Here is a 12,482-nt window from a genome sequence, read left to right on the forward strand (position 1 = left end):
CCATATTAAACAGACTCGCTACTTGTCTGTAATCATTTTTAGTCCCAATTTGCTACTAAAATGGTTGCAAACCCTAACCTAAATAACCATTTAAAAGGTCAAAATATTCACCTTGAGCTTTAAGTTTTGCACATCGATTTTAAAGAAACTGGAGGAATGGCAAATGGATATTTAAGGACGAATAAAAATGTTCCACTTTTCTAGTAATATTTTGTACCATGTCTTCACAGACAATCACAACACATCTTTGTGAAGCATGAAATTGACTAGGAGTAGTAAAAATCCCTGGTAGAGCAGGGAAGCTAGGAATGTGAAAATAAACATTTCTGATTTTTCATCTTAAGTCATTTTTAGAGAAAGTCATGACCTTAATTTCAATGGACTCTTCCTGGTTATTATATCAGTTTAATTCCTCAAACTAGATGCCAGCCTCTATGTGGAAAAGTGGTGACAAATCAATTACTATCCCAACAGAAGATACCACTAGAACTTACTGTAACTGCATGTTAGTATTTACATTATGAATTATAAATTGTTGTTGCATCATTTTATTGTAGCATTATTATGATTTAGGTTGTTAAATAAAATGCTGAATTATATACCAGTGGAGCTTGCTAATATAATAGGCATACAATATTATGATGTAAATAGATGGCGGGATTGGGGCAGGGATTTAAATAACTTCCTGATGAAAAGAGAAACAGACCTCTTAAACATACCAAATTATAACTGGTTATGTTAATATTGTATTTGCAGTATATGCAAAAGTCTAGTAGCCAAAGGAAAATGTGTTTGCATGAGGGCATTGGGACCTGCTGATACTATGAATTAGATGACAGTTGTTTGCAACAGTAGCAGCTGAATATTGTGCAGCAGTAAGCTTAGAAAAGAATAAATTATGTTCAGCACCATTTTGGCTAGCCATTGTTAAAGACAGGTGAGCAGTGCCTATCAATGGTCAGCTGAAACAGCTGACTAAAGTTTGTCCTTTTCAACATATTCCAAGTGGCATCATGGACTTATTAAAGTCTATGGGAGCTTTGCCACTGACTTCAATGGGGCCATCTTTAAATGGTCTCCTCCTCTTTACCAGTGATTTGTAAGAGTACAGTCATTTCAGTGTTCAGAGCTTTATCTGTGCATCTCCTGTTAAGCATTAAATGAAACTGCACAGCTGAAGACCTGCTCATCAAGAATTTAGTTTACATTTTAGGATTTGGGATCCACCTTCTCCTGTTCCTGTGGATTTTTGAATTCACTCCCACTGTGTTGTATATTATTATTTAATATTTATATTACAGTAGTGAGAAAAAGCCTAAGCCAGGTTGGACCCCATTATGCTATGCACTGTACAATAAATATCATAATGCTACTATATAAATCCATGGTACACCCATACCATGAATACTGCATGCAGTTCTGGTCATCCCATCTCAAAAAATATATATATTAGAATTCACTTATTCCTAACTCACATTCTCCACACTATTTGTGATTTAATAGACCTCTATTATATCCCGCTTCAGTCATCTCTTTTCTAAGCTGAACAGTCCCAGTCTTTGCAATCTTTCCTCATATGGAAGCTGTTCCATACTCCCTAATCATTTTTGTTACCCCTCTCTGTACTCTTTCCAATTTTAATATACTTTTTTTGAGAGGGAGTGACCGGAACTGCATGCAGTATTCAAGATATGGTTGTACCGTGGATTTATATAATGGCATTATGATATTTTCTATCTTATTATATATCCCAGAGGTTCTCAAACTGTGGTCCACAGACCACCAGTGGTCCATGAGTTCCATTCAGGTGGTCCACAGCTAGTTCCCTCTAAGGTGCATGCAGGCATGGCTCCACAAATTAGGTGCCTGTACCCTGGAGAAGACACACATGTAAGGTGAGGTGGTGGCCTTGGGGGGAATAGGGGGTAGGTGGGAGGGGGAAGTGGGGTGAGAAGAGGGGGTGGGGGGAATTTGGGATGTGCAGGGCTGTGGAGGCCAGAGAAAGCGGTGACTTTTCCCATTGGACTGTGGCTACTGTGAAGAGGCGGCTCTCCTTCCCAGCCTCAGCTCTGTGGCTGCTGTGGCGAGGGAGAAACCTCCCGCCTTCCCAGCTCCAGCTCGGGAGCTGCCACGGCAGGGGAGAGAGGGCACATCCATTGCATTAGAAAGGTAAGACTACTGATATTAAAATATGAGTTGTGTGCTTTTATTTGTAGAACAAAAAAACTTTAATTATTACCGTGTTTACTCATTCATACGCTGAATATTTTTGGTAAAAAAGTGACGCATCAAAGAGGGGGCGTCGGCTTATAAACAGGTCTACACCAAAATTTGATGATTTTAAACTCTATGGAATCATTGAATTGAATATCTAATACATTGTCGTTTTGTTTACCTGGAACGTCTGCAGGCATGGAGCCCCTCAGCTCCCTGTGGCTGCAGTTCACTTCCCGCAGCTCCCATTGGCTGGGAACAACAAACTGCAGCCACTGGGAGCTGAGGAGCTCCATGCCTGCAGACACTGCAGGTAAACAAAACGTCCAGGCCTGCTAGAGGCTTACCCTAATGGGCCAGGACCCAAAGTCTGCCAACCCCTGGAATACAAGATCAGCTTATGAAAGGGTGTCACGGAGTTTGGGGGAGACAAGGCCCTGCACCCCGGCTTCCTGCTATTCACCATGACTCTCAGCCAGACAGCAGAACCGGTGGTTTATTAGATGACAGAAACACAGTCCAAACCAGAGCTTGTAAGCATAAACAGGACCCCTTAGTCAGGTCCTTCTGGGGGGTAGGGAGCTTAGACCCCAACCTTGGGGCTCCCTCCAATTCCCCAGCCAGCCCAAGACTGAAAACCTCCCTCCAGCAGTCTCACTCCCCCTCACTCCACCAGCCTTTGTCCAGTTTCCTGGGCAAAGGTGTCAACTGGCCCAACCCCCCTCCTGGCTCAGGTTACAGGCTCAGATATGGTCCCTCAAGTGAAGTCACCCACTGCTATCCCATGCAGACAGTCCCAGTAAAACTAGACGACATTCCCAGGTCAATCCGCCCCGCTCCCTACTGCGTCACCAAGGGTCATACAGTTTTTGCTATTTTTACCTAACCATCTTGGGGGTTCGGCTTATAAACAAACGGGCTAATGAACGAGTATATACAGTAAGTTTTTTTTTTATATAGCGCTTTTATCCAAAGCACTTTACAACAGTTAGCTAACCGTACAAACAACATTTGGAAAGATCATTAAGTGGTCCGCCGAGACCCTCAGCAATTTTCAAGTGGTCTATGAAAAAGAAGTTTGAGAACCACTGAATATCCCTTTCTAATACTGTTTCTGCTTTTTTTTGCCTGTTGTTTCACACTGAGCAGATGTTTTCAGAGAACTATCTACGATGATACCAAGACCTCTTTCTTCAGTGGTAATGGCTAATTTAGGCCCCCTCATTTTGTATGTATATTTGGGATTATGTTTTCCATTACTTTGCACTTGACATTGAATTTCATCTGCAATTTTCTTGTCCAGTCACGTACTTTTGTGAGATCCCTTTGTAACTCTTCACACTCAGCTTTGGACTCAACTATCTTGAGTAATTTTATATAATCAAATTACACCACCTCACTGTTCACCTATTTTTCCAGATCATTTATCAATATGTTGAACAACACTGATCCCAGTACAGCTCCTTGGGGAACCCTGCTATTTACCTGTCTTCATTGTGAAACTAGCCATTTATTTCTACCCTTTGTTTCCCATCCTTTAACCAATTATGGATCCATGAGAAGACCTTCCCTCTTACCCCATGACTGCTTACTTTGATCAAGAGTCTTTGATGAGAGACCTTGTCAAAGACTTTCTGAAAGTCCAAATATACTATATCCACTGGATAACCCTTGTCCACATGTTTGTTGACCCCTTCAAATAATTCTAATAGATTGGTGATGCATGATTTTCCTTTACAACAGCTGTGTTGACTCTTCCCCAATAAATTATGTTCATCTATGTATCTGATAACTCTGTTCTTTATTATAGTTTCAACCAATTTGCCTGGCACTGAAATTAGGCTTACTGGCCTGTAATTACCAGCTCTGCCTCTGGAGCCTTTTTTAAAATTGGGCCCTGTTCCCAATTTCAGCCCAAGCAGGGGAATTTTGGGGGAGGGAAGAAGGGATGTAATTTCCAAGGCCAATGGCAGTGGTAGGCCTTGCAGTAAGGAATGTCAGAAAGGAATGTTATGAGGTATAAGCAATCCTTTCCTCAGAACAGGGAGCAAATAGGGAAAGAATGTGAGTCTCCCTTCTGAGAGAGGGAGAGAGAGACTAGGAAACGGGCAAGAGCTGTGAGTCTCTCCAGTTGAAGGACCTGGGAAAGCGTGGGATGGGTTTTTGAAAAAAGTGGTTACAATGCCCAATAAAAGACCTATAAAGACAGCCAGACACATGAGTAAGGGACCCTTAGGAGGGAGTATTGCTTTAGCAAAACAGTCAAAAAGTAAGCCATATCTTGAGAGGGGAATAAAGGAACTGTGGCAATCTAGGCCCAAAGCTGGAGCTTGCAAAAGGAGAGCATGAATAACCCTTTGAGAGACCAAATAGGCAGCATTGCTGATAGATCCTGGAAAGAGAATATACATAATCCATTGAAGGAGGGCTCAGACCCAGAGAAAGGTTGGGCAAGGTGTTGTTATTCTTTGGGAGGAGAGAAGACTGATAGATCCATGGAGGATTCTGAATCAAGGAAGAGTCTAGATGAAGCCTTTGGACTTTTATTATCCTGAAGGGGTGAAGTATTTTTGACTTAGCCAGAGGGCTAAACTATCTTTCTAACAAGGGAGAGAAAATGGGGCCGTAACTGAAGCAATGAGACAGTAAGCAATAAGTCCTACTGAAGCCTGACCCTCTTTTTCCTGTTCCAATTATCATACTGTCATCAGTAGAAAGAAGGGACAGGCATCAAAATATTATCTCATTACAATAGCTACAGAACGTCTTAAAACATGTTTGGAATCATTGAATGCAGTGTGGATTACACTGATTTATTTTCAACACAGAGCAATTTAACTTCTCAACTTATATACAAGTGAACTATACCACTGGTTATGGTTTCTTTTGAATTAGAAAAGACAACACAATCCATTGGATAGTATATAAAACTGTCTAACTGGGACAACTGTCTTAGATAATACTAAATGAGATCAAACTTAAAAATTGTGTGTGCTGATACTGACTTCTATAAATAAATGGAAAAATTCAAGCAATTGTTAATAAATAACAATAATGTTAAACACAGTCAATCTCTATGCAGACTTTTGTTTATTATCCTATAATCTTTATTTTGACCACTCTGGATCTATATGTTAGTTGAAGGCTGCAGTTTTGTTCATCTTTATCTTAACTTGCAAGGACATAAGATTTTTCTAAGAACATTTAAAATCCATGTTTATATGTTTTCCTTCCATATCAAATATTAAGCAGAGAGAGGCTTAACTCAAGACCCTGTATCTAAACACCAGATGTGGCTCAGAGTTTGCAGCTCAAATCCTTCTCTAAAATGGACAGAATCTGAACACTAAATCTGTACATTCCAAAACTAGGGGAAATTTTAATTCAGATTTGCATCTGGGATTGTGTGTAGCTAATTATGAAGATAAGAGTTTAGATACAAGGTTTTGTTTCAGGCCGATCTGTACAATTAAGTACATCTGGAAACATGTTCCACTAGGTTGGTAAGATATACATGTTACCGCTTGATAATCCATTGAAAATCTGCTGCTGACATATGCACAGTGTCCAGCAGCATTTGATATAGTTAATTCAAACAAAAGTATTAGAAAGGCATTAGTTCTGATATTTGTTTTCACATAATTAATTTAGGGAAATCTTCTGACTTGAACAGAACATTTATTAATGTTTCATGGTGTTAAGTTAATCGTAGCTTATGATCTTTTTCAATCAATTTGAACAACTATCCATCATAGACTCTTTTATAAAAGAAACTTTAAAGGTTTGTCAGAAAAAAAAGTTAAGATATATATGGGATGGGGTTTTCCATCAGAGAAAACGTCACAGAAAAAAGAGGATTTAAGATACACCAGATTTGTCAGCACACTGAAAATGTTATTTTCTGGCAGACACTGAGTTTCAGTAATAAATAAGTAATAATATCTAGTTTTTATATAGAGCAAAACAAGGATGGTATTATCCCCATTTCATAGATGGGGAAACAGAGGCACAGAGCAAGAGGTGAAGTGACTTGCCCAAGGTCACTCTGAAGGCCAATGGCAGAGCTAAGAATAGAAACCAGATCTGCTGAGTTCAAGTTCAGAGACCTACCACTAGACTATACTGCCTACAGCTATGTGATCATTTGCATATACATAAATGGGTGTCTAGCAAGTACATTAGTACAAATCCCAGACTCATGCATGGACATGGCTCGGTGAATGTTTACATAGCCATATGCATGCATACAAATTGTTGTCTATCAAATGCATGAGTACAAATGCCTGATTCGTGAACACACATTGTTAGCTAAGTATTTACACAGTCATACGCATGGTACTTGCATCTAGTCAAGAATACGTGAACGTGTGGTTACCTAGTTACTCAAAAGTTGCAGATTTTCAGAAATAATTGATTTTTGAATGTCAATTTTGCTGAAGCTTTCCTTTAAAAAAAATCTCTAGATTATGTGCAGTTGGAAAACTGTTTTTTTTTAACTAGGCAGCATTATCTAGTAAACTGAACGTGAATGTGAACACTAGGTACTCCTAAATCATAATCCTGGCTCTGGCATTGGCATTGTGTGACCTTGGGTAAATTATTTAACATCATTACATCCAATTCTGGAACCCATACTTAGGACCCGTCTACAAGAAGACTTGTGCATGGCAAGCACAGGCATAAATCTACAGTGCACTAACCTGCCACGCCCTAAATTGTCATGTGGATTCTGCTACCATGCACTAAAATTTCCACAGTATACTTGGAGAACTGTATCAGCAGCACTTGCTAAATGGGGATAAATGCCTCATCTCCCTACATTGTGCTGTATTATTTTACTGGGAACAAGCTAGTCATATTTAAAATAATTTGCACATTGACACCAAAAATGTGACCACCTGTATCAAAATTCTATCAGAAAAATGCATTTATCCAACACAAAGAAAAAAATCCTTATGGAGTAAATGCTACCAAATTAATAAATGTCATTGTTGAAAGACATAAATGTCAAAATACATTAGTTTTAGAAAATAAGAATAATAATGTGGTAAGTTGCACGTGCAAATAATGATTTTGCATGTTAATATGACAAAATACTTGACATAATACAAAACAAAGCCAAAAATAAGACAGGTTTTCTGTTAAAACCATACAGTATTTGTATTTCTCAGAATTGTCTTTTAGTTCTCCATTTTTTTCCCAGGCTGTTCAATGTGTACATATAAGTTTACAAACCATTTCCACCAGGACATTTAACATCTTTAGCTCAGGAGGAACAGATATTAATATGTACTCATCACATTTTTTTAGTTTTGTAACAAATATGAAAGACCCCGAATACCAGATACCCCATTCAGCAACAAATTCTTCAAGGCACCCTGGGCTTGTGTTTCATGGGATGCAATCTCTCTCATGCCTCCCCTCTCCTTATTAGTTTTTTTAATCATATAGTGGAGATTCCTGGTGCCTTTTGTATTTTATAAAAAAATTAACAGCTAAATAAAACAAGTCATCAAGAAGTGTGTATATTGAATAAATAGCTCATTCCCTACCCCTTCTATCTGTGACACCCTTCATTGTGACAGATCCAAAGGTACTTTGCAAAATACTGTGCATAAAAGTACATCACTCTAATGCTGTCTCAACAGAGGTGGAAGAAGCAGCCACCTAATTACGCAGCAAAGGACATAGGGTTGACCAAAAACCTAGTGTAAAATTTGTTCTACGAAAAATGCAACAAATCTTTAGTCTCAGAAGAAAGCACTCAGGTGAAATACTCCATTTATTCCTCTGGGTGGAAGTGAAGCTGTGTGATTTCAGGGAGGAAGGACACATAGTCCAACAGTGCTGGGATCTGAACTTGTAGGTCCCAACAGACCTGATGTTCAGGTCACAAACTATCCAGGACAGACCATCACGGTTCTCCTCAGTTAGACTGGGGAGTCGAGGTTGAAAGCCTGCAGTGGAACACAGTTACTCCAGGAGCCAGCTACTTCACTACTTAGGGCAGGAAGAAAATAACGGGCAGTGCTGGACCCAGGGAAGGGGCATACTAGTTAGGCAGGACCAGAGCGCAGCTCTCTTCCCGTTGGTCGCTATACTCGTGCACCCCGCAGGCCAATGCTGGACGCCGCAATCCCAGCCCTTCCCACGCCCCCTCACTTGAGCCGTCTAGAGCGCGTCTTCGCCCTATGCCCACGGAAACCACGCCTCCCTTTCCCGCCTCCTCTCCCAACCAATCGGCTCATTTTAGAGGCAAAACTGCCCAGCCCCAAAGAGCGGATTGGCTAACGGGTGTGCCAATTAGCCCACTTGGCCCGCCTCCCGTCTAAGAAGAAAAACACTCGAGGGACGCGGAAAAACACAAGATGGCGGTGCTGGCAGACGGCCAAGTCCCAGGCAGCGCCGCCGCCATTAGACCCCCCCTCCCCTCCGGTGTGCTCTCTGTCGCGCTCTGAAGGGCCCGGCCACGGCTGTGGGGGAGCGGCCAGTAAGATGGCGGCGGTCTCGGCCCCGTATGCAAAGTACCCACCGCCCCCTCCCCTCCGCCCTCCCGGTGGCAAAGGTAAAAGGGTCGGGTTCAAGCCGCCGCCTCCGCCCGCTCAGACTCCATCTTCCCTGTGTGTGTCTGGGGTTTCTCTACAGCGCGGCCGGACCCCTTCTCCCGCAGCCACCCAGCCCGCCCGGACAGCAAGTTGCTCGCACGAACGCCGGACCGGCTCGGAACCTCGGCGGGCCCGACTCCGCCGAGCGGCTCCGGAGCGGACTCCGACTCGATCGGCCCAGCTGCTCCCAGAGACCCTTTCAGGGAGCCACCTGTGAGCCCACCCAGACCTGGGCACGGCCGGCTCTCCGCTACCACCGACACCCGGAATCCGAACCAGGGTGCCTGCGAAGCCGGGCCCCAGCCGCTTAAAGCGCGCGTGCTCTTTTCCCCAGGGGCGGCCTGGCCTGGCCGCGATCCCGCCGCCCGGCCCCGTTAAGATCAGCCGGCGCGGGGCATTTTGATTTAGAAAAAAACAGTTTACCTCAGGCTTTGGCGCCAAACGTGCCCCGACGGTGACCCGGGTCCAACCGGGCCTGTTGGGCAGCGGTGCTGGGCGACGGGCCCGAGAGGGCGGGGGGGAGGTGGGGGGCTCGGGTAGTGTTATTTGTTAGTGGGGGGGTTTGTTTTGGTTTTGCGCCGTGCCCCTGTGAAAGGTCAGAGTTCGTGACCCCGCCCGCCGCTGCTGCCGCCTGGGAGCGTTTCCCCGCTTCCTCTTCCCAGCCCCACGCCGGCCACAGCCCCCTCCTCCAGCCGCCTCGCGGGGCGGGGCCGGGGGACGGCAGCGGCGGGGAGGGGCTACCTGAGCGCCTGGATGGAACGTTCCCACACCAACGTTCCAGCCGGCCCCGGGGGCAGAATAGGCGCTTTCCCGCCCCCCTTCTGCCGCCTCTCCCCGGCCTTGCTGGAGACGGGGAGGGAGCGGCGCGGAGTGTGTGGTATGCGGTGCTTCCAGCGCACTCGTGCTGCTGGAGAGGTGGCTCAGACTGTGGAAAGCTGCGTGTGTCCCCCTCCCCATTTGTTGTTTGGTTGGGGGTGGGCAGATGCATTCATTTCCCCCAATTACTGTTGTGGCAGGGAGAGCATCCGAGGAGACGTCCTAGACGTGAAGATCACCCTTATCACCTTGCTGTGAGGAGAAACCCTTTATCCCAGACTGGTACTGTGGGCAGTCATGGTTTACCTCCTGACCCATAAGGTTTGTGTGTACTCTACTACTTCGAGATAACTGGTTGCCTGTGAACTTAAGGTGGGCTATGTGGATGTGTCCCAAAGCTTTCCTGTGGTGTCTGCATAACAATCAGAGGTGTGACTGCAACATGAGTAGGCATAGTCAAGATACCTTTAGTCTAGGGGCCTGGTCTACACTAGGAAATTAGGTCAGTATAACCGTGTCAGTAAGGAGTGTGAAAAATCCACACCTGTGAGTGACACAGTTAAACTTGAACTAACCGCCAGTGTAGACAGCGCTAGGTCGATGGGAAAAGTCTTCCATTGACCTAGCTACTGCCTCTGGGAGGAGGTGAATTACCTATGCCAATGGGAGAACCCCTCCTGTCTATGTAGGTAGTGTCTTCACTGAAGCACAGCAGCGTTTTATGCGTAGACCATCCCTAACAGGCATACCAGTAGCAGTGAAGCTGCAGCAGCACAGTCTTCAGTGTAGACAGTGTAAGCCTACCAGGGATGCTTGGTACTAGTTACTGAAACAGCTAGCCTGCACTGAAACCTGTGCTGTCATGGCTTCACTGCTATTGGACTCCTGTTGGCAACATTGTCTCTTGTGATAGCCCCAGACAACTTCAGAAGGCATTTCTTGAGGACTCTCCTTGAATTCAGTTCTTTGAGGGGGGATTAGCTCAGTGGTTTGCGCATTGGCCTGCTAAACTCAGGGTTGTGAGTTCAATCCTTGAGGGGGCCATTTAGGGATCTGGGGCAAAAATCTGTCTGGGGATTGGTCCTCCTTTGAGCAGGGGGTTGGACTAGATGACCTCCTGAGGTCCCTTACAACCCTGATAGTCTATGATTCTATGAACGTTAACTAGTTAGCATATGTCTAAATGAGTATGAGTTAACTGTGTAGATGTTCTTCCATGCTGTGTCTTCACCAGTAAAAAGGTGTGCCTTTTACAATGAGGAGCTCTATATTGGAAAATACACTTTTTTTTTTTACTAGTGAAAACAGTTGAAGAGGGAGATGCTGTGTGCTTTTACTCAGCATAGTTTGCTCATGAAACCTTAAAAAGGTATGTCTTCACAGCCAGAAAAGGTGTAATTTATAGTGAGAGATCTCTTTAAAATCTTAGTGGAGACAAGGCACATGTAGTTTTTTACTTCAGTGAAGAGAGGCTAATACTCTTGATTAACATAAGGATGGCCGCACTGGGTCAGACAAAAGGTCCATCTAGCCCAGTATCCTGTCTTCTGAAAGTGGCCAATGACAGGTGCTCCAGAGGGAATGAACAGAACAGGTAATCATCAAGTGATCCATGCCCTGTCGCCCATTCCCAACTTATGGCAAACAGAGGCTAGGGACACCATCCTTGCCCATCCTGGCTAATAGTCATTGATGGACCTATCCTCCATGAATTTACCTATTTTTTTTCAACCCTGTTATAGTCTTGGCCTTCACAACATCCTCTGGCAAGGAGTTCCACAGGTTGACTGTGCATTGTGTAAAGAAATACTTTATTTTGTTTGTTTTAAACTTGCTGCCTATTAATTTCATTTGGTGGCCCTTAGTTCTTGTGTTATGAGGAGTAAACATTTCCTCATTTACTTTATAAACCTCTTTCATATCCCCCCTTAGTCGTGTCTTTTCTAAGATAAAAAGTCCCAGTCTTGTTAATTTCTCCTAATGGCAGCTGTTCCATATCCCAAATAATTTTTGTTTCCCTTTTCTGAACCTTTTCCAAGTCTAATATATCTTTTTTGAGATGGGGCGACCACATCTGCACGCAGTATTTAAGACGTGGGCATGCCATTGATTTATATAGAGGGAATATATTTTCTGTCGTCTTATCTATCCCTTTCTTAATGATTCACAACATTCTGTTCACTTTTTTGACTGCCTCTGCACATTGAGGTGATGTTTTCAGAGAACTATCCACAATGACTCCAAGATCTCTTTCTTGAGTGGTAACAGCTAATTTAGACCCCATCATTTTATATGTATAGTTGGGATTATGTTTTCCAATGTGCATTACTTTGCATTTATCAACATTGAATTTCATCTGCCATTTTGTTGCCCAGTCACCCAGTTTTGAGACATCCTTTTGTAGCTCTTCGCAGTCTGCCTGGGACTTAAGTATCTTGAGTAGTTTTGTATCATCTGCAAATTCTGCCACCTCACTGTTTACCCCTTTTTCCAGATCATTTATGAATATGCACAGGACTGGTCCCAGTACAGACCCCTGGGGGATACCACTATTTACTTCTCTCCATTCTGAAAACTGACCATTTATTCCTACCCTTTGTTTCCTATATTTTAACTAGCTACCAATCCATGAGTACCTTCCCTCTTATCCCATGACCGCTTACTTTCCATAAAAGCCTTTGGTGAGGGACCTTGTCAAAGGCTTTCTAAAAATCTAAGTACACTATATCCACTGGATCCCCCTTGTCCACATGCTTGTTGACCCCCTCAAAGAATTCTAGTAGATTGCTGAGGCATGATTCCCCTTTACAAAAATCATAGAATCATAGAATTTGAGGGTTGGAAGGG

At 43.6% G+C, this 12,482-nt stretch overlaps 1 protein-coding gene and 1 long non-coding RNA gene across 4 annotated transcripts in view; one reads left to right on the plus strand and one right to left on the minus strand.

Annotated features, from left to right (window-relative positions):
* The window catches only part of NR2C2 (nuclear receptor subfamily 2 group C member 2), a 70,239-nt gene extending 60,814 nt beyond the window's left edge, over nt 1-9,425 (minus strand). For all 3 annotated transcript variants that reach the window (XM_045022694.1, XM_045022693.1, XR_006580803.1), the window contains exon 1: nt 9,243-9,425. The gene's annotated coding sequence lies outside the window, so the exon portion shown is untranslated. The remainder of the gene's footprint in view (nt 1-9,242) is intronic.
* LOC123373656 overlaps nt 8,567-12,482 on the plus strand; it is a 31,343-nt gene continuing 27,427 nt past the window's right edge. Inside the window, exons 1-2 of the long non-coding RNA XR_006580804.1 lie at nt 8,567-8,704; nt 9,836-9,956. This is a non-coding gene — a long non-coding RNA (uncharacterized LOC123373656). The remainder of the gene's footprint in view (nt 8,705-9,835; nt 9,957-12,482) is intronic.

The sequence above is a fragment of the Mauremys mutica genome, chromosome 7 (assembly GCF_020497125.1).
Source record: "Mauremys mutica isolate MM-2020 ecotype Southern chromosome 7, ASM2049712v1, whole genome shotgun sequence".
In the NCBI taxonomy this organism is placed as follows: Eukaryota; Metazoa; Chordata; order Testudines; family Geoemydidae; genus Mauremys; species Mauremys mutica.